We start from the raw sequence: 27,246 nt of genomic DNA on the forward strand, positions 1-27,246 counted from the left end.
TCTCTTCACCTTCTGCCAAGGAATCGACTGCTGACCGCGCTGGAAGCCTGCAAAACTGCAACAAAGTAGCAAAGACGACTACTGCGACCTTGTAACGCTGATCCTGCAGCCTTCTCGACTGTTTTCCTGGTGGTGCATGCTGTGGGGGTAGTCTGCCTCCTCTCTGCACTAGAAGCTCCGAAGAAATCTCCCGTGGGTCGACGGAATCTTCCCCCTGCAACCGCAGGCACCAAAGAACTGCATTACCGGTCCTCTGGGTCTCCTCTCAGCACGACGAGCGAGGTTCCTTGAACTCAGCAACTCTGTCCAAGTGACTCCCACAGTCCAGTGACTCTTCAGTCCAAGTTTGGTGGAGGTAAGTCCTTGCCTCCCCACGCTAGACTGCACTGCTGGGAACCGCGTGTTTTGCAGCTACTCCGGCTCCTGTGCACTCTTTGAGGATTTCCTTTGTGCACAGCCAAGCCTAGGTCCCCGGCACTCTAACCTGCATTGCACGACCTCCTGAGTTGTCCTCCGGCTTCGTGGGACCCTCTTGTGCAACTTCGGGTGAGCTCCAGTTCACTCCACTTTGTAGTGCCTGTTCCGGCACTTCTGCGGGTGCTGCTTGCTTCTGAGTGGGCTCCTTCTCTTGCTGGGCGCCACCTCTGTCTCCTCACGCAATTGGCGACATCCTGATCCCTCCTGGGCCACAGCAGCACCAAAAAACCCTAACCGCAACTCTTGCAGGCTTGTTTGCGGTCTTTCTGCACGAAAATACTTCTGCACAACTCTGCACGACGTGGGACATCGATCCTCCAAAGGGGAAGTTTCTTGCCCCATCCCTATGTGCCCCCATTGCATTCTATTGTGATTAAACATTGTTTGCACTGTTTTCTATTGCTATTACTGCATATTTTGGTATTGTGTACATATATCTGTGTATATTTGCTATCCTCATACTGAGGGTACTCACTGAGATACTTTTGGCATATTGTCATAAAAATAAAGTACCTTTATTTTTAGTATATCTGTGTATTGTGTTTTCTTATGATATTGTGCATGTGACACTAGTGGTACTGTAGGAGCTTCACTCGTCTCCTAGTTCAGCCTAAGCTGCTCTGCTAAGCTACCTTTTCTATCAGCCTAAGCTGCTAGACACCCCTCTACACTAATAAGGGATACCTGGGCCTGGTGCAAGGTGTAAGTACCCCTTGGTACTCACTACAAGCCAGTCCAGCCTCCTACAGGGGACCACCCCATTAGCGTCCCGGACCTCTGATAGAGATGAAATGCCAAGTTTGTCCCAACCTCAAAAGCCCTTCAAGGTTGTCACTCTTGGGAGCCTGGTCCTCTACCACATTGGTGTTCTCGGGATCAGTTGAGTGCCCTATCCCATTTCCTTAGTTAACTTCCTCCAAGTCAGAATCACCAGTTCTATAGCTAGACACAATATTGAGTCAGTTTACCCCCATACAGTGTAGATAGCTTCTGTTTCCCATAGCCTGGCAATCTGACCAGAACACTGGGGCCCATATTTATACTTTTTTTGCTCTGCATTTGCGTCATTTCCTGACTCAAAAGTGGCGCAAACTTATAAAATATAATTGTACTTTGTAAGTTTGCAACGCTTGTGCATCAAAAAATTATGTAAATGCGGTGCAAAAAAGTATAAACATGGGCCTGGGTCTCCCCAGCGGGCATACGCCCAATAGTTGTGCAACCTCATAGTACTTTTGAATATTCGGCAGAGCTATTCTCTTTCTTAGTTAGACTGCTGGAGGGTACGCAGGGCCATTCTTGACTGCCCACCCGCCCATAGCAGGGTGTGCACCAATGCATCAACTCGTACAAAGATGGCACTGGGGGTCTGTATGGTGAGTTCTGAAGAATATAGAGGAAATGGGGAATAGCCAGCATTTTAAGCATTGCCGCCCTCCCCAACAGACAACTCGGCAATGAACGCCAGTGTCTTATACTTTTGTCAAAGTGCGCCAGTAAGAGGGCCAGATTTGCATCACAATAGAGCTCCAGGCTCTTGGTGATCCATATACTGAAATACATAAATTTAATTGTCTCCACTCTAAGTGGTAGAGCCAGTGGCTAGCCCTAATCCCAATTGCCTATTGGAAACAGTAAGGATTTGTCCCAGTCTATGGCAAACCCAGAGACCTTTTCGAAGACATGAAAGATGTCCTTTAACCTCTGAATTGCTGTAGGCACATGGGTCGAATATAACCAAATATCCTCCGCATATAAGGAGATTCTTTCCTCCCTACCTGATCTTCCCATCCAACCCCAGATCTGGGCATCCACCCTTATCTATTCTGCCAGACCCTCTAACACCAGCACAAACAGCATAGGCAACCAGGGGCAGCCATGTCTCATGCTCCTATGCAACCAAAACTCTTGGGAGGTGCATCCATTAACCTTCACCCTTGCACTGGGTCTGTCATAAAGCAGACTGACCCATCACCGGTATTTGGGACAAAATAAAAAAAATTCCGGACTCTGAAAAGAAATGCCCACTTCACTGAGTCAAAGGCCTTATAGACATCCAGTGATACAATAGCACAGGGCTCCACCAAAGCCATGTTATTGTGGATCCTGCGGAGATTCAGCGCAGTCGAGTGACCGGGCATAAACCCATTCTGATCTAAGTGCACTAGTGTTGTCACATCCCTTCTCAATCTATTTGCTTGAAATTTGGCCAGGATTTTTAAATCTGCATTTAATAATGATATTGTGCAGTAAGATTCACACCTATATCGTAGCTTACCAGATTTGGGGACTAAAATTACTGTTGTTGAGTGTATATCGGCCTGGAGTTCCCCTGTACTAAACAACTCCTCCAAGGCTACACACGCAGATGTGTGGGGCTGTCCACTTATTAACTTTACAGAAGAACTCCACCGGAAACCTGTTAGGGAGCGGGCCATCCCTGCTTGCAATTGACTCATAGCCAAAGACTTCTCCTCTTCTAAATTGGTCATTTGGTGTGTGTCTAGTCTTCTGATAGGGCAATCTGCTATGAGGCTTAGGTTTTCAGTCTCAGGAACTATCAGCCATGATTTATAAAAGCAAGCAAGTTGTGATGTCAGCTCTTCTGCAATACCCAGACTACCCCAAAATCCCCCACTCGAGTGGACATGCACAGTTCTCTAATAAACATGCTATCTTTTTTCCTCCTCTCTATCCATGCAAGCAGCTTACCATCCTTATTTCTGGCCTCACATAGGCATTTCTGTTTCCCTACGTACTTTGTTTTGACCACATAATTACTCACCAAACGGCACTCCTCTTTTTTTGAGCTACCACCATCTTCCCCCCAGGAGTCTGAGAAGCTCTAATAGTGGCTTTATATGCTTCCCATAAGACTATACGGCTTTGCACTAACTCCCCATTTTCCACAAAGTAATGCTGAGAGGCCTGCTCCAGGCTCCCAACAGTCTCCACATTCATGAGGCGCAACATCTCCATCCACCCCGGGATGCACGCACCCCCAGGTTCAACCTTACTGGGGATTGCTCACTAACGCTTCAAGCAAGATACTTTGCCTCCTCAAAGCAGGTCAATAAATCGGTTGTTGTGAAAAATAATTGAACCAGAAATTAGCTCTGTGGGAGCCAGAGTAGAAGAAGTATCCCCTTTCCTGTCCTGGTAAGACCCTCCAGACATTACACAATCTCAGTGCTTGCACAAAGCCCTCTAGTCTGTCCCTCGTCATCCCCCATTCCACTTTAATAATAGTCTTATCCAGGTATGTCCAGTACTAAATTGAAGTTCCCCCTAACTATTGTGAATGCCTGTGGTGCTTCAGCCAAGAGAGCTCCCACTTGCTGAAGTGTAATCCTCTGTAGCCCAGGAGGTGCATAAATGTTAAATAGCAGCAGAGATACACCATCATATTCACCCAAAATAGCTATATAGCACCTTTGTGTATCAGCCCATGAGCAGACTGTGTGGAATGGGAGGGATGGGAAAAATTTATTTAATCTCTACTCAGGTATTGTGAATATTGCTGACTTGGCACAAGAAGCAGTAGGAGCCTCTTTTATTTAGGGATTGTTTTTCTAAGGTACAGGAGCCCTTAAGAAATAAAGGCAGATGTACGTAGTAATTTGTGTCCGATATGTTTGCAACCAGTATGTAATATGTGAACCTACCTTTGTACTATGTTACCAATTTAGCCTACCTCATGAATAATAATGAAGTAGGTCACAACTTGCAACCCACTATGAATCACAGTCATCACCAGAAAGTGGCCTGCTGAGATCAGCAGACTACCATGCCTGTGATTGCTTTTAAATAAAGCATTATTTGCTTAAAGAAATATGGGATGCTTTTTTGTTAAAAAATAAAAAAAAAGTTTTTAGTAACATGGGACCATTGCCTACTCTTAGATTTTTTTTTTTTTTTAACATTTTCAAAAGGGGAGGGCTCTTAAAGGGACAATTTCCCATTTCGGAATGCCTTAGCACTACCTTTCAGTAGACTGTAAAAGATTAATGTTTTGCAACCAGAATTCAGTCGCAAAACATAAATAATACCAATCTGATTCAGTATTTGGATGGGACATCTTATACACCCACTTCCAAATACCAAGATGGTATTGGGTTACTGTGAAAAATTGGGTTGTTGGTTGATTGGCCCTGGTCAAGCAACAGCCACTGTCCCTTGCAGGGTGAACCACAAAAAGTCACTATATTAACCTGTGCTTATCCATGGATAGATTAGCACAAAAAGCAGTCAGGTTTAACTTAGAGGCAATGTGTAAAGTAGTTATGTAGCATACAAACAGTACTAACGTGGAAAGGCAACACAATAAAAATCCCAAACCAATTTAGAAAAACAGTGTAAATTGTAATGCAGTATTTGACACCAAATCATCGAAACTCCAATCAGTAGAAATGGAATTGTGAATATTTAAAGTTTAGGATTCAAAATAGCACTTAAAAGCAAAAAGCTCCATCCAAGAACATCTGGTTGCGTTAGATGGGGAAAGTAAAACGTTAAGGCCGACTGCGATGGAGCGCAATTTGGATACACAAAGTGGATTGGGCCTGGTCAGCAATGACCTTCAAACTTGCAACATTTTTAAAGAAAAAGTCTTTCAGAATGTTAAAGTTTAGCGGGGTAGGCTGAGTAGTGAGCATTGTCGTCAGATAGTCGAGGAGCTAAGCCACAGTGAAGATTTCTACCTTCCGACTTAGCCACAGAAGTCAAAAATCTCAGTGGGATGAAGCAGAAGGCTGCACCTGAAGACATTTCTATGAGGTCAGATACCCCTTTGGGTAAGGGCTGATAAAAGAGATTTCCTGCTGGGAAGGAAATGTAGTGCGAGAAGCTGCAAAGTCAATCTGATCGGCAATGCGCATTGGGCGGATAGGCGAGCAGGTTGGTCTTGGTCTCCTCCTGGTTCTCTGAGTTCTTTTTTGGCCACATTCCTCAGTTTTGGGAATTGCCCATCTGAGCACTTTTAGCACCACAACCATGAGTCCAGGAGTGGATGGAGACCTCTTGAGGATTCAGAATTCACTCAGGGCTGGTCCAGGTGTGGGTTCAGGATGGTGGGAGCCTGTTATGTCCCCATGGCTCTGATCAAGAGGTCAGCAAACTAGCTTTTGGAGTCAATTTAGGAAGTTCTGGGTGCAGGTGAAGATGTAGGGCTCAACAGCATGGCTGGCCTCTGAGAGTTCAAGGCGACAAACTGAAGGGTGGGTCAGAGAGCCCTATTTTATACCCTTGGTGTAGGAGGCTGGCCTGGTTTGTAGTGGGTACCAGAGGTACTTACACCTTGTACCAGGTCCAGTTACCCCTTATTAGTGTAGAAGAGGTGTTTCTAGCAGCTTAGGCTGATAGAAGTTAGCTATGGCAAAGCAGCTTAGGCTGAACTAGGAGACATGTAAAGCTCCTACTATTCCACTGGTGTCATATGCACAATATCATAAGAAAACAATACACAGAGTTACTGAAAATAAAGGTACTTTATTTTTATGACAATATGCCAAAAGTATCTCAGTGAGTACCCTCAGTATGAGGATAAGTTATATACACAAGATATATGTACACAAACCAAAATGAGGTAAGTAATAGCAAGAAAAGTAATGCAAACAGTGTAGAATTACAATAGATTGCAATAGGAGCACATAGGTATAGGGGCAACACAAACCATATGCTCCAAAAGTGGAATGGGAACCACAAATGGACCCCAAACCTATGTGAGCTTGTAGAGGGTCGCTGGGACTGTAAGAAAACAGTGAGGGTTAGAAAAATAGCCCACCCCAAGACCCTGAAAAGTAGGTGTAAAGTGCACCTACTATCCCCAGAGAGCACAGAAGTTGTGATAGGGGGATTCTGCAGGAAAGACAAACACCAGCAATGCAACAACAGTAGATTTCCGGACCTGAGTACCTGTAAGACAAGGGGACCAAGTCCAATAGTCGTAATAGTGTCGAGAGTGGGCAGGAGCCCAGGAAATGCCAGCTGAGGGTGCAAGGAAGCTGCCACTGGTTGGAAGAAGCTTGGAGTTCTGCAAGAAAGAAGAGGACTAGGGACTTCTCCTTTGGAAGACTGATGTCCCACGTTGCGATGAAGCTTGCAGAGGTGTTCCCACGCGGAAAGACCGCAAACAAGCCTTGCTAGCTGCAAGGGTCATGGTAGAGGTTTTTGGGAGCTGCTGTGGCCCAGGAGGGACCAGGATGTCGCCACTTGGAGGAGGAGACAGAGGGGGTGTCCAGCAACTCAAGGAGCCCTCACAGAAGCAGGCAGCACCCGCAAAAGTACCCTAACAGGCACTTGGAATAAAAGTGAACCAGAGTCCACGCAAAGTCAAAAAAGGGAGTCCCACGACGCCGGAGGACAACTCAAAAGGTTGTGCACTGCAGGAAGGCGTGCCGGGGACCCAGGCTTGGCTGTGCATGAAGGAAATCCTGGAAGAGTGCACAGGAGCCGGAGCAGCTGCAAACCACGTGTTACACAGCAATGCAGTCTAGCGTGGGGAGGCAAGGACTTACCTCCACCAAACTTGGACTGAAGAGTCACTGGACTGTGGGAGTCACTTGGACAGAGTTGCTGTGTTCCAGGGACCACGCTCGTCAGGATGAGAGGGGGGCCAGAGGACCAGTGTTGCAGTCTTTTGGTGCCTGCGTTAGCAGGGGGAAGATTCCGTCGACCCACTGGAGATTTCTTTGGAGCTTCTGGTGCAGGGTGAAGGCAGGCTACCCCCAGAGCATGCACCACCAGGAAACAGTTGAGAAAGCTGGCAGGATTAGGCACTACAGTGTTGCTGGTAGTGGTCTTGCTACTTTGTTGTGGTTTTGCAGGCGTCCTGAGCAGTCAGCGGTCGATCCTTTGGTAGAAGGTGAAGAGGGAGATGCAGAGGAACTCTGGTGAGCTCTTGCATTCGTTATCTGAAGAATTCCCCAAAGCAGGACGTAGTAATTTGTGTCCGATATGTTTGCAACCAGTATGTAATATGTGAACCTACCTTTGTACTAATATGTTAGCAATTTAGCCTACCTCATGAATAATAATGAAGTAGGTCACAACTTGCAACCCACTATGAATCACAGTCATCACCAGAACAGTGGCCTGCTGAGATCAGCAGGCTACCATGCCTGTGATTGCTTTTAAATAAAGCATTATTTGCTTAATGAAATATGGGATGCTTTTTTGTTAAAAAATAAAAAAAAAGGTTTTAGTAACATGGGACCATTGCCTACTCTTAGAAAATGTATTTTTTTAAAACATTTTCAAAAGGGAAGGGCTCCTAAAGGGACAATTTCCCATTTCGGAATGCCTTAGCACTACCTTTCAGTAGTCTGGAAAAGATGAATGTTTTGCAACCAGAATTCAGTCGCAAAACATAAATAATACCAATCTGATTCAGTATTTGGAGGGGACATCTTATACACCCCCTTCCAAATACCAAGATGGTATTGGGTCACTGTGAAAAATTGGGTTGTTGGTTGATTGGCCCTGGTCAAGCAACAGCCACTGTTCCTTGCAGGGTGAACCACAAAAAGTCACTATATTAACCTGTGCTTATCCATAGATAGATTAGCACAGAAAGCAGTCAGGTTTAACTTAGAGGCAATGTGTAAAGTAGTTATGTAGCATACAAACAGTAATAACGTGGAAAGGCAACACAATAAAAATCCCAAACCAATTTAGAAAAACAGTGTAAATTGTAATGCAGTATTTGACACCAAATAATCGAAACTCCAATCAGTAGAAATGGAATTGTGAATATTTGAAGTTTAGGATTCAAAATAACACTTAAAAGCAAAAAAAACACTATCCAAGAACATCTGGTTGCGCTAGATGGGAAAGTAAAACGTTAAGGCCGACTGCGATGGAGCGCGGTTTGGATACACAATGTGGATTGGGCCTGGTCAGCAATGACCTTCAAACTTGCAACATTTTTAAAGAAAAAGTCTTTCAGAATGTTAAAGTTTAGCAGGGTAGGCTGAGTAGTGAGCACTGTCGTCAGATAGTTGAGGAGCGAAGCCACAGTGAAGATTTCTACCTTCCGACTAAGCCACAGAAGTCAAAAATCTCCATTGGGATGAAGCAGAAGGCTGCACCTGAAGACATTTCTATGAGGACAGATACCCCTTTGGGGAAGGGCCTATAAAACAGATTTCCTGCTGGGAAGGAAATGTAGTGCAAGAAGCTGCAAAGTCAATCTGATCGGCAATGCGCATTGGGCAGATAGGTGAGCAGGTTGGTCTTGGTCTCCTCCTCGTTCTCTGAGCCCTTTTTTGGCCACATTCCTCAGTTTTGGAAATTGCCCATCTGAGCACCTTTAGCACCACAACCATGAGTCCAGGAGTGGATGGAGACCTCTTGAGGATTCAGAATTCACTCAGGGCTGGTCCAGGTGTGGTTCAGGATGGTGGGAGCCTGTTATGTCCCCATGGCTCTGATCAAGAGGTCAGCAAACTAGCTTTTGGAGTCAATTTAGGAAGTTCTGGGTGCAGGTGAAGATGTAGGGCTCAACAGCATGGCTGGCCTCTGAGAGTTCAAGGCGGCAAACTGAAGGGTGGGGCAGAGAGCCCTATTTTATACCCTTGGTGTAGGAGGCTGGCCTGGCTTGTAGTGGGTACCAGTGGTACTTACACCTTGTGCCAGGTCCAGTTATCCCTTATTAGTGTAGAAGAGGTGTTTCTAGCAGCTTAGGCTGATAGAAGGTAGCTATGGAAAAGCAGCTTAGGCTGAACTAGGAGACATGTAAAGCTCGTAATATACCACTGGTGTCATATGCACAATATCATAAGAAAACAATACACAGAGTTACTAAAAATAAAGGTACTTTATTTTTATGACAATATGCCAAACGTATCTCAGTGAGTACCCTCAGTATGAGGATAAGTTATATACACAAGATATATGTACACAAACCAAAATTAGGTAAGTAATAGCAAGAAAAGTAATGCAAACAGTGTAGAATTACAATAGATTGCAATAGGAGCACATAGGTGTAGGGGCAACACAAACCATATACTCCGAAAGTGGAATGGGAACCACGAATGGACCCCAAACCTATGTGAGCTTGTAGAGGGTTGCTGGGACTGTAAGAAAACAGTGAGGGTTAGAAAAATAGCCCACCCCAAGACCCTGAAAAGTAGGTGTAAAGTGCACCTACTATCCCCAGAGAGCACAGAAGTCGTGATAGGGGGATTCTGCAGGAAGAACAAACACCAGCAATGCAACAAAAGTAGATTTCTGGACCTGAGTACCTGTAAGACAAGGGGACCAAGTCCAATAGTCGCAACAGTGTCGAGAGTGGGCAGGAGCCCAGGAAATGCCAGCTGAGGGTGCAAGGAAGCTGCCACAGGTTGGAAGAAGCTTGGAGTTCTGCAAGAAAGAAGAGGACTAGGGACTTCTCCTTTGGAAGACTCATGTCCCACGTCATGGTGAAGCTTGCAGAGGTGTTCCCATGCAGAAAGACCGCAAGCAAGCCTTGCTAGCTGCAAGGATTGTGATAGAGGTTTTTGGGTGCTGCTGTGGCCCAGGAGGGACCAGGATGTCGCCACTTGGAGGAGGAGACAGAGGGGGTACCCATCAACTCAGGGACCCCTCACAGAGCAGGCAGCACACGCAATAGTACCCTAACAGGCACTTGGAAGAAAAGTGAACCAGAGTCCACGCGAAGTCACAAAAGGGAGTCCCACGACGCCGGAGGACAACTCAAAAGGTTGTGCACTGCAGGAAGGATTGCCAGGGACCCAGGCTTGGCTGTGCACGAAGGGAATCCTGGTTAGACATATAGGTGACTTATAAGTTACTTATGTGCAGTGGTAAATGGCTGTGAAATAACGTGGACGTTATTTCACTCAGGCTGCAGTGGCAGGCCTGTGTAAGAATTGTCAGAGCTCCCTATGGGTGGCAAAAGAAATGCTGCAGCCCATAGGGATCTCCTGGAACCCCAATACCCTGGGTACCTAGGTACCATATACAAGGGAATTATATGGGTGTACCAGTGTGCCAATGAGAATTGGTAAAATTAGTCACCAGCCTGCAGTGACAATTTTAAAGTAAAGAGAGAGCATAAACACTGAGGTTCTGGTAAGCAGAGCCTCAGTGATACAGTTAGGCACTACACAGGGAACACATATAGGCCACAAACATATGAGCACTGGGGTCCTGGCTAGCAGGATCCCAGTGACACATAACAAACACACTGACAACATAGGGTTTTCACTATGAGCACTGGGCCCTGGCTAGCAGGTTCCCAGTGAGACAGTGAAAACACCCTGACATGTACTCACAAACAGGCCTAAAGTGGGGGTAACAAGGCTAGAAAGAGGCTACTTTCCTACACTTGGTTCCTGTTCCTAGAAGGTGAAAGACATTTTCAGAGAGGTTCTTTGAAGTTCTAGGAGTTCCCTGCCTCTCCAGCCCTGGCTCCTAGCTGGCTGCACTTACAAAACAGGGTTGTTAAGCTTATTGTGTGATTGCAAGGCACAGCCTATTCAGATGCAAGTGGGGCTGTGATTCGCTCTTCCCCCATCCTGCCAGTAGAAAAGCCATTCAGGCTCTTCTATTTCCACTATTGTGTGACTGCTTGGGGAGAATTCACAAAGTCTCTACTGTGAGTTACACCTAGTCATGTTATCTAAGGCAGGCTGCAGGCACTGAGGGCTAAGGGCAGGGAAATGCCAACTTTCTAAAAGTGGCATTTTTAAACTTGTAATCATATATTTGAGTTTACCATTAAAGAGGGTTTATCACTACAATTTTATAGGTGCTAAACATGCCATATCAATGTTCTCTAATTTAGGATTACATTTTATTAGATGCAATAAGGAATCTCTAATATTATTCTGTGGGAAGGGTAGGCCTCACAGTAGTGAAAAACAAATTTGTGTTTTTTTCTTTACTAGGGCATGTAAAACTTAAAAGTACGTAACCTATCTTTTAATTTCACAGAACCTTGCCCTATGGGCTGCCTAGGCTTACCTTAGGAGTGATTTATATGTAATGAAAGGGGAGTTTAACACTTGATAAGGGGTTTTAAATGCCAGGAAGACATGGCAGTGAGACACTCTCTTCAGGATGCAATGGAGGGTCTGGGACATGTTTTAAGGTGCTACTTAAATAGGTGGCACAACAAGTGCAGCAGGCCCACTGGTAGTATTTAATTTAGTGACCTTGTGAATCTGGTATACCGCTCTACAAAGGCTTACAAGTAAATGAAATCTGCCAATCAGGTATAGGCCTTTCCAACCATGTTTAGGGAAGTGAGCACAAGCATTTTAGAACTGGTCAGCAGTGGTAAAGTGCACAGAGTCCTAAGGCGAACAGAGCAAAAACCCAGAAACAAATGGAGGCAGCCATACAAAAGGTTTGGGGAAAGACCACACTAAAGCTGACAGGTCTAATTGTCACAAACTTAAATTGTGATTTGGTAAATTGTTACAGAATAACAATTCAGTTTTGTACTTAAGTAAATGCCTTTTTGTGGTGACAAACAGCCCGACTCTGTGAATCAGGCCATTTGTGAATGCAAAATGCTTGATACAGCTGGCTCCATATGTATTGGTTATCAAAACAAACATTTGTCTGAATTGGTTTCTGTACTAAAACACTGCATAACAGGTCAAGAGTGGAAGAAGGAATTCACTAAATCAATGGTAATATAATTAGAAAGGCAATTCTTCCAACAAATGGTCGGAGGCAGGGCCAGGGAGCAATGGGAGGCTTGGGGCCCTATTCACAAGGTAAATATACATGTATTGATTTACTCACAAGTATATTTACTATTACACCTAGCTGGAAGTTTAAGCTTTTTTGCCATTCACTCTTTCCGAGTGTAGTTTTACAACTAAGTGAAGACTTACATGTCTGCCTCTAGTCTTCTACACCTGGATTTATAAATGTAAAGCTACTATTAGTAACTTTTTACAAGTAGGTAGAGGTTTTCACAATTGTGACAGAGATTGCCCTATTGGAAAGTATGTGGCAAAATATAAATTTGTGTTCATCTTTAAAACACATATTATTTTAATATCAAATATAAATGCAACATTATAAAAAATATGTAGTATTAAGAGGGTGTGGCCTGGCACCAGCCAAGATTGCTGCACACTAATAGACCTCTTTGGTAACCTTCTCCATATGACTAACTCGTTGACATTCTGGGGTAATCTGAGGCTTGTTGTGTGGGCCAGGACTTCTTGTGTCCCTGAGGTTTAGCTTGTTTCCCCCAGAGGTGGCCAGGGATTGAACAGGGAAAGAGGCCAGCGAGTGGTGCAGGCCGTGGGGCAGAGGTAGACCGGCGCACCACAGTGGGTTCAGTTAACACTGCGCCTCTTTCCTACCTGGACCTGCCTGACGGGAGGAGATTCATTGGTGGCATTTGGAGCACAGAGGACGCCATGAGGGGCTGCAGCTTAATCAGATGAGGCCCCTGCTACTGAGCGGTGGCCTGTGGAGGCACGCCATAGGAGGAGCGGCGGTGGAAGCGGGGTTTGAGGTGAGGCTCTCCAGCCGGGGGAAGTCAGCTACCTGTACTGCTGTGACAACCTGTGGAGGTGCCCCCCACCTCCTATTCCAGTGTTCTTTGTTGCCACATCTGTGTTCCTGGTTGCAGTAAGGTGAGGAAAAAGGCCTGAGTAGTCAGAATATCTGACAAGCAACCCCTGACGCTCTCTGGCAGTGAGGAGAGTAAGCACAAAGTGCAACATGTTGAGGAATTGGCAACTATGGCCATCACAACCGCATGAGTGCTGGACTGCTGCACCCTGGCAGCTCTTGAAGGAGTAAATGCACTGGTGGGAGGTGAGTGTCCCCAAGTGGACTGGATTGATGATTGGCCAATGAAAATCCCCAACCTTGCCACACTGAGAGATTTTTAAGCAGCCCAGCTGTAAGAACACAAACAAACAGACGCTACAAAGGCTGCGGAGACTGCGGCTGGGCTAGAGACTCCCCTTGACACCCGGGTACAAGTGAGTGGCTGCATATCCTCGGCTGAATGCTTTGTGCTGGGGATGTGATAATCCCAGGGGAGTGCCTTGCTTCACCCACCCAACTCTGCTGACCCTGCTTCACACCCTCCCTATTTCTATGAGACTATACCTGGTTACATCAGAAGTCAGACTGGGGAGGAGGCCTGGCCTCTTGATACTTTAAGGGTTCTAATCCCTGGGAGGTGCACACTATGGTGAGGACCAAAGGACCAGCATTGCCACAAGCCAACAAAAGGGACAATTACACACTGCCAAACACACAAGCCGACATGGATAACCGATGGGTAGAGCTATTGTTCAGTGATCCATGATTTAAAGAGCACATAAGAACCCAAGTTGGACGTTGTAACAGTTGATGTCACCCTTCTTTGAACTGACTTAAAAAAAAAAAACTGAAAAAGTTACGGCGGCGGAATCTCACATTAACCTACTACTGTCTACAACTAAGAGACCCAAGTACAGTTTCTTACGAAACAAAACACCATCATAACAGCTATGCTTGAGGGCCAGGAAGGAAGAGCAAGGAGGAACAACATTAGGGTCATGGGTGTTACAGAAGGGGCTGAGGAACAATGTGTAGATCTCTTCCTGGGTTATCTTATTGTTAATACCCTTCACTCCAAGCGCCTGTCTAACTTTTTCTCCATTGAGAGGGACCATAGGGTGCCAGTAGCCCCACCAAAGCTTGGTGCCCCATCACAGTCAATCACCGCCCGGATATTCAACCATTGAGACACAGATGCAATACTTCCGGTGGCTCTCTTCTGCAGTGATCTGAAACACAAAAGCACCATCATTTCTTTCAGGACCTCAGCCTGCAGGTCCAGAGGCAAAGCCACAATTTTGAGGAGGTGAAGAAAGACCTTTGTGCACAGGACCTCAAGTATGTGATGCCTTATTCGGCCAGACTACTGGAGATCACAGAAGGTAAAACATTGCATTTTGTCTTACCAGAAGAGACATGGGAGTCGTTGGAAGGATGGCACACCACTGGACGGCAGAGTGGCCGGGATGCATGGTGTGGTCAGAATGGCGGGTACTCACACAAGGATAATATCGACCCTCAGGATGGGCAGGCTTAAGAACATACTCCAAAGAAATCCTGAACAATGTGACTATGCAGTACACTAAATACTGACCTATATACTGGTAATGTTGGATGCTGTAAGTGATTCCTTTTTTGAGTTTGGGGGGAGTGCCACCACAGGTCCCAATGGCAAAAATTTGTGCTAATGGGCTCCAGCGGGTCATGATTTATTTGGAGAAAGGATGTGATACATGTTGCATTGCCACACCTCAAGATATAGATCCAATGTAATATTAATGAAAGGGCAAAATATTTACATACACAGGATCTGTTGGTCAGCCAAGGTGGAGGTGGCCAACCCTTTGTTTTTGTGTGACATAGTTTGGGTGACAGGCACTCTGCAGATTGGGGTGATGGGTTTTTGTGAGTCTGCATTGCAGTGTAGCAGAGTGGGGGAGATTTCTTTGTTGGGTATTAATGTTTGGTTGTATTACTTCAGTTGGATGTGTTCAACATGCTTAATTACAGTACTGTCATAAGGAAATGGATCGCAATGTAGACTATGTGGGAGAGGGAGGGCATAGTAATACTTAAAGCACTCCAGGGACACACTGGTATTCCTCATAAAGCTAAATGGGGACATCACAAAGAAATAAACCTAAAGTCTGGATATGGAACATAAATGGCCTCCGTAGTAAGATCAAACATACTATAGTGCTCAAACACCTCCATAGACACACATTAGACCTAATCTTCCTGCAGGAGACTCACCTTAAGGAAAATCACTATAAAGCCTTAGTCAGGTTTGGATATGCCCTACTGGCTCATGCCAGTTTCTCAACTGACTCCAGAGGAGTGGGCATCCTAATTAGACAATCTGGCGGTCATTCTGACCCTGGCGGTCAAAGACCGCCAGGGCGGAGGACCGCGGGAGCACCGCCGACAGGCCGGCGGTGCTCCAATGGGGATTCCGACCGCGGCGGTAAAGCCGCGGTCGGACCGGCAACACTGGCGGGCTCCCGCCAGTGTACCGCCGCCCCATTGAATCCTCCAAGGCGGCGCAGCTTGCTGCGCCGCCGAGGGGATTCCGACCCCCCCTACCGCCATCCAGATCCCGGCGGTCCGACCGCCGGGATCCGGATGGCGGTAGGGGGGGTCGCGGGGCCCCTGGGGGCCCCTGCAGTGCCCATGCCACTGGCATGGGCATTGCAGGGGCCCCCGTAAGAGGGCCCCTAAATGTATTTCACTGTCTGCTGCGCAGACAGTGAAATACGCGACGGGTGCAACTGCACCCGTCGCACAGCTTCCACTCCGCCGGCTCGATTCCGAGCCGGCTTCATCGTGGAAGCCTCTTTCCCGCTGGGCTGGCGGGCGGCCTGAAGGCGACCGCCCGCCAGCCCAGCGGGAAAGTCAGAATTACCGCCGCGGTCTTTCGACCGCGGAACGGTAAGCTGACGGCGGGACTTTGGCGGGCGGCCTCCGCCGCCCGCCAAGGTCAGAATGAGGGCCTCTGTGTCCTTTATCACCCCCATAAATGGACAGACCACCTTGGCAGATACATGGCACTGACCAGGAGCTGGGAGGGGCACACCTTGAGCATCTGTTCCCTATACAGACCCCCCATACTTCACACTTCAGTGCTCACCACACTTGGTGCCCTACTCCTTGAAATGCCATTGAGGGCACTAATTCAGGGTGGGGGGGCATGAACGATGTTGCGGACCCGGACAGGGATATCAGCACCAGAACTGCACCCACAAAGTGATCAGGTCTGTTACGGGAGTTTATGGTGGCGATGGTCCTGGCAGATATCTAGCGAAGCATAACCCCAAGATGCATAAATGTACACATTTGTCTGCAGCCCAAGGTAATCTAGCCCACCGGGATTATCTCCTCACTTAGACAATAAATGTAGGCAATTTCAGAGCTGTGGCACATTTAGCACGAGGTATAACTGATCACTTGCTGGTGGAGGTGATGCTCTGTGGTTGTGTTAAGGAGCACATGCAAACCTCCCCCCCATTCGATCCTTAGCACTTAAAGGGCACAGCACTTAGAGTCCAAATACATGAGAAGCCAGACCAGTATTTTAGAGAAAATAAAGGGTCTGTTACATCAGTGTGAGTGCTCTGGGAGACCTATCATGTGGTCATGCAGGGTCACACACAGGCCTTGGTTGGGGAACAGAGGAAGAAACGTAAAGTGAAATACGAGGCACTGGTGCATGAAAGTGCTTTGTTGGAAGCTTGTCTGGTCAGGGAATCAGCCACTCCCCCACTACAGCATCAACTGTGCTTAAACAAACACAAACTGATGATCTGGCAGAAAAAAAGGGTGCACACCCACATGCTGGCTACCGAGCATCACCTATATGATGCTGGTGATGAATATTATAAGCTACTTCCATGGCTAGAGAAACAAGATAGGGGATAAAGCTGGGTTCTTAAGGTTCTTGACAGCGAGGGGACACTACAGGCAATGGGTGCAGCCGTAGCCAAAACCTTTGCTGCATATTATGAGGCTCTATAAACCTCCTCGACCACTATGTCAGGTTTGGATTGGACTTCCTGAAAGACCTTATGCTTTCAACACACGCTGATTACGGCAGTAACACACTAGATCAAGACCTGACGTTGGAAGAAATAACTAGGACAATACAAGACTTGCAGTCAGGGAAGGCTGCGGGTCAGAACAGCTTGTCTGTGGAACTCTATAAATGTATGATTGATAAATTCGGGGAGCATTTGTTAGGCATGTTTCAGGCAGCTAGAGAGGAAGGGAGTATCCCGGAGGATCAAAGGACTGCAACAGTTGTAGTCACTCCTAAGAAGGATAAGCCTGCGTCCCAGTGTGGGTCAAATCGACTCATTTAATTGCTCAGCTTCAAAGCCAAGGTCCTAGCAAAAGCCTTTGTGACCAGATTGCGGGGAATAATTGATTCAGTGGTCCACCCGGACCAATATAGTTTTATGCCACATACAGGGACATGGTTGAATCTATGATGTCTCTATGGAGTACTACATATAACCAAAGCTCCAGTTGCCAGACAAACAGCACTGTTCTCAGTAGTCTCCAAGATAGCATTTGACAGCAGCAAATGGAATTATTTGTTCACCCTGAAAAGATGTGCTTCGGACTCCAGACTATCGGCTGAATAATACTTCTCTACATGGGCCCTCTGGTGCGAGTTAATTATACACTGTCTCAAGATTTTGCTTTCCAGAAGGGCATGAGACAAGGAGCCTGCTGTCCAACATGATCTTTACGCACTTGAACCCTTAGCTGCCTGGGTTAGTCAGAAACCCCATCATAATTCAGGTTGATCAGAAATGGGACGGGCGAATCTCCCTATCTGCAGATGACATCCTGCTGTAGGTCAGGTGTATTGAGAGAATATTAAAACATTTTGACCTATTCGGAGATCACTCTGGATATCGCATCAACTGGGAGAAATCCCTAATATTCACATTAGCGGGAGGGATTATGTAGGATTCTGAGATGCACTGCACCAATCCCATTGCGTGGCTTTAAGTACCTAGGTGTTCATGTCAAGAGAGAGCCCCAGGAATTTTTGGACAAGAACCTACTCCAGCAGCTGTATTGGTTCCATAGAGATGCTGCATATTGGCAGGCTCTCCCGCTATCCCTAATGGGCCATGCAGATCTCTTTAAAATGATGACTTTACCATGCTTATACAAAACATGCCTTATAAATTCTCACTGTATTTCTTCAACTGCTACGGGACGGGGCAGCTCATAAATAGTGCTGCACAAGCTACAAAGAAGTGTCTATGAAAGTTTCTGATATACTTAAGTATTATGGGGTAGCTGAACTAGTGGTAGTCAACGGCTGGATATTTACCAACCGTATGGAACCTGATAATCAAGTGGACAGAATGGCCATGAGCAGTAGGGGCTACCCACCTGCTCTCTTTCAAAGGATGCTATAACAAGACTTGCTCACCCATACTCAGAATGGGCTGAGAGTGTGGAGAGAGGCCACCAAGTACTTGGGATGGGAGGGTAAAGTGACGGACAGCACCCCATTTTGGGACAGTGACCTCTTGCGAGAAGTGAGTGATCTTCAAGGCTTCACAAAGTGGACAATGATTGGTCTAAAACATTTGGGAGTGTGTGGGGAGGACAGGCATTAGTATCATTTAAGGTTCTACAATAAGAGTATGAAATGGGGGACTCAGAGCAATTCTGATATTTGCAATTGGGACATGCTCTGCGAGGCCATATCTTGGAGGGGTAGCGATTGCCTGAGGCAGCGCCAATTGAAGACCATCTTCTATTAGACCCGCTGACAGAAAAAGCCATCTCTAGTATCTAAAGAAAGTTGGTGTGTAACTCCCTAAACCCTCTGATATCCCTGAGAGCAGCAAGGGAAAAAGATCTAGGTGACCTGGAAGATTGTGACTGGGTTGAGACCATACAGAGTCCCAGGGAAGTGGCAATACAAAACTGCTTTTTTTCAGTCCAGCTAAAGATATTACACATGACATACTACTCTAGAACATTATTATACCGAATGGAGAGAGATGACACTTCTCTGTGCTTGAGGGATCACGGGCAAGTGGGAGCCTTCTACCATGTACTCTGGGGCTGCCCAATAATCCAGTGCTTCTGGGTGGGAGTGACACAAATAATAGCCCAAGTCACAGGACTTGTGATCCAACTGGTGGCCACATGGCACCTTCTCAACATTACAGGTGATCAGGTGATCAGAAATGGCCCAGACATCAAAGGATTTGGCTGGTATTGGCAGTGTCAGTTGCCAAACATAAAATAGTGCAGACCTCCGCTTACAGATTGGGAAACAGACCTGGATTTGTGTCAACAGGTGGAACACACTGTATATCTCAGCAGAGGCTGTCCTCAATAATGGGAAAAGGTGTGGGGCAATTGGTGCAGCTACCGTAGCACTTAAATGGATAGTGATGTTGTGAATGTAAAACATACAACCTCCTCGTATTTGCAATTATCTTCGGGGGGCTGTTAGTTAATTGCCTGGACATGCCATGTCATGACAACTGTGATATCAATGTAAGTGTTGTGCTGTATGTTTCTCAATTTACATTATGTTGAACTGCTTTATTCATTATAATACTGTCATTTGAGTAAACGTTCAATAAAAAGAGTTTTAAAATGTAATATCAACCTAGAACTAATGAAACAAATTGGTACAGCTGATGAATTAAAAAAGTGTAATAAATAATCAAGTAAAATATAGTTTTTAACATATACATAATATTTCTTAAATAATAATTTTATTTAAAAAACACTCAGCAATATTTTTATTTAATATATATTACATTTTATTAAAACGAATGTCTTGAAATAATTTAAATTGTTTTTTATTTTTAAGTATATTGTAGCTTTCATCATCATCATCATAATTTTATTTTGATCACGTAGATCTTAAAAAGTACAATTCACAGGGATACATAATATAAATTGCAATTATAGATTAAGAATAAATAAAAGAAAAGAACACACAGGGCTACTTTCCGAGAATCAGAAGGAAGGGGCCTAAAAAAAACCCATAAAAGTATTGAATGTGATAATAAAACCACCACATGATATTACATAAATAGTGTCACTCAATGCGTTTCAAGTGTCTAATCCATAGGGTGGTCAAAGATTTTGCTACTCCAAACACCACCTTGCATGAGTGCTCAGAATTCTAAGCACTAAGAGATGGTGTTTGGAGCCAATGCCCCTACACAAAGTGACTATTCACTTAGACCTCAAGTGTTTGTGATAAAGAGAAAAGGATAGCAGGTGCACCAAGGATTCAGCTTCTCCTTCACATGCTGGACACTGATCGTCAAAGGGAGCTTGAGTGCGCCATTTGCTGCAGAATAGTTTAGAGGGAGTGTCCTATACCTAAATTGGAATAACAGTTTTCTCTCAATAAATGGAACAATCTCATGAACTGTGTGTTCTTATGTAAGGTGAGGTTTGAACTCTATGGACGCAGAGGTAACACATCCAGTGGGTTTGGTCACACATTCCATCATGACCGATTCCCAGTAGATTTATTTCATTCGTATTCTGGATATCTGGGACAATTTCTCTGGACCTTTACAGTATGTTCTCAACCCCAATCTCCTCAGAAGTGCCCTAAGGGAGCCCAGCCAAGGGAAATTACTGGTACATGAGGACAGGATAAGATCAATAAGACCAACCCAATAAGGAGCAAGTGCGTCTGTGGACCACAATCCATACCAGAACATTAGGAGCCTACTCTCAATTTTTTGTGTTATCTCACTATGGGCCAGGTCTAGAAAAACCAGGGTTAAAGGGGTGCTCACCGGGAGATTAAGTTAGGATCTTATGAAGGGATGCCCAGTTGCAGATAAACTATTGGTATTCCCTTATCCCCACGGTTCTGCTCTATACACAACGGATCCCAGAGTCTTGGTGTTGTAGATCTCGAGTGCTTGGGCCACTTTTCTTGATACTGTCATTCTGTGAATCTTTATTATATTAGAGGTTTGCTGGATAAGGAGTAGATGTGCTTTCTCAAGGTGTGATGCCCTGCACACATTTGGGGTGAGCTTTACACCTAGATAATCAAAAGATGAAACCAATTAAATACGGTTCTCCTCAACACGCATGTGTCTCATAGGTGGCTTCAAAACACCATTTGAGAAGACCATGTATTATAGTTTTATAATTATGGGCCTGATTACGACCTTGGCGGAGGGGATTACTCCATCCCAAATGTGACGGATATCCCGTCTGGCATGTTACAAGTTACATAGGATATAATGTAACTTGCAATACGGAAGGCGGGATATCCGTCAGATTTGGAATGGAATAATCCCCTCCGCCAAGGTCATAATCAGGCCCTCAGTCTCTTGTTAAATTTTAAAATATTAGAATAAATATTTTCTCACCATACATATATATTAACTGTAAACAAACTCCATGTACATATTTAAATGTCAAAATAATTTATCTAACACTATTTCCAATGGGATTTTATTTTATATCTCTTCCTCCATTATTTTCTATTAGAGTGTGTTACAATAGCTTTCAGTGTCCATATATGATGGCTGACGTACTCAAAGGATAGGTTGAAGTAGTTCTAAGCCTGTTTGATACCTTTATGGGTGTAGCAACTTAAGAAGTGTAGTTTGTGAATAGCAATGTGTCTCTTTCTAAGCCCTTCCTTATATTTACTAAAACTCATCCAATTGTATGGTAATTATTTCCAATTGTCCAGCTCCACCCCAGTCCCTCCCACATTTACTACTAACACATATGCAAATTGTGTGGTGATCTCCCCACCGTGTTGGAAATCTCTGCCAAATGTTAGTGGATTTCATATTGTAATACATAAATAGTAATGTTGTAGTTCAACTTCACATATCACAAAATACATTTGTGAATAGGATATGTAGTGAGCATAGGGGCAGGGTGAGCAGGAAGGCTAGAGAATGGGAAGCAATCAAGAGCGGAGAAGGAGAAAGTTTGCTCTCACAGTTTTGTCCTGTTTAAATTGTGTTCAGTAAGGGCACTGGAAGTGAGATTGTCTGAACCTACCTCAGATCAACTAGAACTGTATGATTTATCTTCTCCCCCAACATTAGAGAACAAGTGAGTGGAGCTGATTGCTCTGTACGTGCTTTGAAGCTTGTGGACCTGAAATTGCTTTATTTGACATTTCAAATGCAGAGTTTCCACATCCTTCATCAACCTTGTCTATATCTTTGGGTTTGATCACAGACAAATATGCTTTCCTCCTAAGCCCTACCTCCCTAGTGAATCTGATGGGTAGGAAATTACTGTTTAAAATTAATTTTACTGTGTATAGCTCTGGTGATAGTATTTTTTTGGGTGTGCTGTTTGATAATCTTTGCAAAAATGAATGTATTCCTGATGATTGTGATACTGTGAATACTTTGTCCCAACTTATGATTGAGGCTTTGGCACAGGTTCCATCTCTTCTGTGTTCCCAAAACACTAGTTATGGAGACTGTATTCCGAGTACAGCCACAGTCCCTGAATCTTGGAAGGGTTCAATTCTACAACCTATACATAACAAAGGGAGATAATATGGATCCAACAAACTACAGAATGACTGCTGGACATTGAGGCCAAGGCACATGCAAGTCTACTATTAAACGATCTAGGCACCTGAACCAGAGGCGGGGCATTCTGTACATCTATCAATCAGACTTCGGGGAAGGGGATTCTACTTTGGATAATATTATGGCCTCAACTTACCTAGTCGAACAAGACGCCCAGCCAAATAACCACACCCTCTTGCATGCTTTATTGATTACTCTGCAGCTTTCATTGGCTTGGATAGGAACATTCTCTGGAAAAAAGTACAAAACTAGAGAATCCTTAAAAAAGCTCCTGGATGCCATAATAGCACTGAAGGCCAGATTTACTAGGCCTAGTGCCTCCTTGCACCACATTAGCATTCATTTTTTAATGCTAATGTGGCTCAAAGAGGCAATTTTCGCTGGGCCATATTAACAAAGTGGCGCAAAGCATGCATTGGCCACTTTGCGACCCCTTGATCCACATTATGCCTACAGCAGGCACAATGTATGCAAGGGGGGGTTCGGCATCAGGAAGCCTGCAAATATGATGCAGTGAAAACTACAAGATTTCACTGCATTATTTTGAATGCCTGCTCTATGCAGGCATTAAAGTGACGCATCCATTATAATCAATGGGACCCCTTGCACTTTGCTGCACTAGCGTCACAATATTTTACGCTAGTGCAGCAAAACACCACAATAGCGTAAAATTGTATGCTATTATCCTATTGTGTGTGATGGTGCACTGTATTGTATATATGGCGCAACCACTGTGTTGTTAGGTGGCGGTAGGGACACGCAAGAAAAGTGACAGATCGGGACCGATGTGCTACTTTCTTGTAAATTTGGCCCTGTATTCCCAAACCTGGGTCAGAATTAAGTTCACCCAAAACAGAGACCACTAAAGTGTACACAAACCAAGGGCTTAAACAAAGATGTGTCCTTGCCCCCATGCTTTTCATCTTGTACACTGCCGACCTATGAAAATTCTTAAATACTGCTAATCTACTATTACCAACAATTGGGCGGGAACGTCTGTTTCTGATGCGGTACGCTGATGGCATGATACTAATGGACCACATTAAAGTGGGAATGCAGAGAGCCTTGGACAGATTAAGTGGCATATTTATAGGCCCCTAGTGCCACCTTGCGCCATATTAAAGTCATTTATTTTGCTCTTAATGTGGCCCAACGAGGCCAAAATCCCCATGCAGTATTTACAGAGTGGCGCAATGCATGCTTGGATGTGATAAGGCCGATCGCTGCTCTCGAGCTGACTCGAGCTCAATTATGGAACTCTGTTTCATGTTCTGGTATTCCACATTGCATCAGATCTACAAAACTCACTTTATGTCCTCAGTAATTCAGACACAGCAGAACGCTCTAGGGGTCTTTTTCACTGTACCTAAAACCCTCAGTTTCAGGAAAATTGTTTCTTACTATACAGCTGGCCGGAAGACTAAGTAGAGCTCATATTAAATTATAATGGTCAAAGGTACGATTTTTAATTCTTCCCTTCCAGTGCTGAGTACCAACAACACATCAAGTGTGAGGGACTGCATACAGCTATACATGGTTTACACTGTAAATTAACCTTGGCGCTAAAAGACATTAGACCCACTGCAAGAAGAGCTCTTACACTTCAAAGACGTCATAAGGATGCAGCCTCTCCGCCTTCTCATGGCTTTGTCCTGAAATCATTAGGAAAATCCTTATTGGGCACAGGTGTATAGCTGTTTTGTCTTGTGTTTGCTACTGACATGGTACCTATGAAGTTGCATCTGCAAGCCGTATTTTGTGCTCAGAAATCTACTTCTTTCAAAGACCTGCAACTGTTTTAGCTCACAAAAAAAGCAAATTCAGTAAAAGGCTGTAGAAGGGATTTGAAAGAAATGATCAAGTCTAAAAATATTAAATGTGAACCATGTGCACGGCTAGCACCTGTAAATAAGCACATGTCCTGTACAACAACAATGCAATGCCTCATATTTACATGTCAATAAAATATGTTTATAAGCCTAAAGTACAAGAAGTATCAGGGAATGTATTGTAAATGATTAGATAAAAACACTGCAAAACCATCATTTCTCTCAAAGTTCAGCAGTTTGTATCAGAAAAGCACAAGCATAGTGTCTGGAGACAAGAATTCATAAGAACCACAATACAAGTGTGCATGTGTTTAAAACTGGAATAGTTTAATCACTACATCACATGATCCAGAAGCAGGGGGCCTTCATGCCAGGGCATGTTGTGATGAGAATGCAACAGCTAGAAAAATGCCTTGGGAAAGAAGTTGAGATTTTGTCTAGCGGGTACTACCATTTTACAAGTTTGCCTGTAATGCTGTGAACTATAATATTTAAAGCGCCGGATTCCTTGAACACTGAATTGGTTAGAGCATGAGGCATAGTGTGCAAACTCTGCAACAGTGGACGTAGGCTTATTTGCTCTGGAACTCTGCTATTTAGCAACCCAACTCCAGTTGGCAATCATGAGGATGATGGAAGAAAGAACTGCAGAGATTAGCTCACTGGAGTTGCAACTGGGCCATAATACTCTTGCTAGCACATTTTGCAGAATGAAGGGAGCTAAGAAACACCTCAAAGTGCCCTAGATGTAGGAATGGTGGTGCAATTTCATACATTTGGTTCAGGTCTGCCTAGTTGTTGGAAATGGCCCTTTAAGCAGCGTGTTTCTCGCCAGCCTAGTATGGGATGCTTGCAGAGCATTCCCTAGCACCTCAGCTTGGTGGGCGCTCCATCTGGTTTTAATGTGCGAGGAGAGTGTTGCCTGGCCTCATCTCGCCTGTGGTTAAGGGCTTTGTTTTTCTCCCCCCAGCACCAAACTTTGGTCGGAAACGTTGCAGGCTGGGAGGAGCCCTTCTGTATTTTGCCGCTGCCTGGCAATACCGAGCATCCAAGGAACCTGAGGCCCCACCCACTGGCTCCATCAGTGCAAGCCAAGAATATTCCCCGCTCTGGACTGGAAGGACATAGACGTCCCCTGGCGCTCCTGTCTCAGGCACCAAGGCCCTGTAGAGATACAATTTGCATGGCAGATGCACCACCCTCATAAGAGTGACACGGATGGCAGCCCAAATAACTGCAAGCCAGTCACCTTCCCTGGTTCTCACACACAGGGGACCCAGGGAGTTCCCCCTGTGGAATTAGGTAGTGTGAACGGCCCCCATGTTAGCACCTACCTCAGGCCTGGGATTGCTGCATTGGTGGCTTCATGGGGAGAGTTCAAGATGGAGGCCCCCTTCTTAGGTTTTGGGACTATGCCCAAAATTACCATACCACCTCTTGTAGGTGCACAGGTGCTCCCGTGGCCACCAAGCTGCCTAAATACTCTTTTTTCCTATAAGTTCCCAAATATACTGTAATACTGCTGGCAGGAGCACAGGGGCTCTATGACCCTATGTTTTGTGGTGACTTGTGGATTTTATGTGGTTGCCTCTGAACAAGATTGCATTGCCTGAAAAGTATTCATGGTTTATGGTGAAATATGGTGACCTATGTGTTTTCCTTTCCCTAACACAACTGCTGCATCTCATGCCCTGATGTTTGCTAATGTATGTTGTTTTTAGTCTTGCATTGTCAGGAGAACTAGTAATATCTGAGGATTTGCCTTGTATGCAAAGTATTTATGATTTATGTCACCTTTGGTCTGACTTTATGTATAATATACTATATACATATATCTATATAAATATATAGATAGATATAAAGATATATATATAGATATTTATTTATATATATATATTTATAATCTTCTCTGGGGTCTCTTTTGTGGGGTGTTTATTGTGTCAATGGTGTGAGTGTGTTCCACAAATAGTTTACACGTGATCTCTGGGGATAAGCCTGACTGCTCTGTGCCAAGCTACCATGGCGTGAGCATAGATTGTCTTTGGTGTGTAACTGACTTGCCCTGACTAGAGTGGTGGGTTCTGCCTTGCTGAGCTGCAGACCCTAGTGAGCCAGAAACTGCATTTCTAACACTAGTTATGAAACAAAATACTGGGTTACCATCACTAGAATCTCAGCCAAACTGACTGGGTACACAGACTTTTTTAAAGCAAATACTCGCTTGGTTAGTTTAATGACCAGACATAGAAAGGGGATATCTAAATGCAAATTCCTTAACCTGGCCATATCACTGAGTAAGTGTTTCATAGCGACCAAATGGAAATCTCGTAAGCCTCTTAGAATACAGCTTTGACTCCAGACTTGTAGAAATGTACTGCTATTGAAAACATTAGATGCATGAGAAAAGATCAACAATAGGTTTGCGGAATTGGAGCTGATGGAGCAGATATGCTGATATAAGAGATTTCTAATGATTAATGTGTGTTTACTAATGAGAAAATTCGATGAAGAAACTAATATTTGAAAATAACGTATGTAAGCAAAAATTTGCCCACGGGGATTGGTCACCATGTGTGTTAACAAGCTACTAAATAATGAGAAAATTAATGTAAAATGTGCTAATATACCATAAATGGATGTATAACCTGTGTTTTATGTTAACTCACATTCTTAACTTAGCCAAATTTTAGGCCTGGTTTCACTGTTCCTTGCCTGCTATAACGTGGAGACGCGACAAGGCTTGCGAGGACTGGTAACCGGAGCAAAGGACCTTGAACTGCGAGTTCAGATGGCTCTGCTGGAACATTCTGCAATGTACCCGCGGACAGGAG

Source organism: Pleurodeles waltl, chromosome 3_1 (genome assembly GCF_031143425.1).
Source record: "Pleurodeles waltl isolate 20211129_DDA chromosome 3_1, aPleWal1.hap1.20221129, whole genome shotgun sequence".
In the NCBI taxonomy this organism is placed as follows: Eukaryota; Metazoa; Chordata; class Amphibia; order Caudata; family Salamandridae; genus Pleurodeles; species Pleurodeles waltl.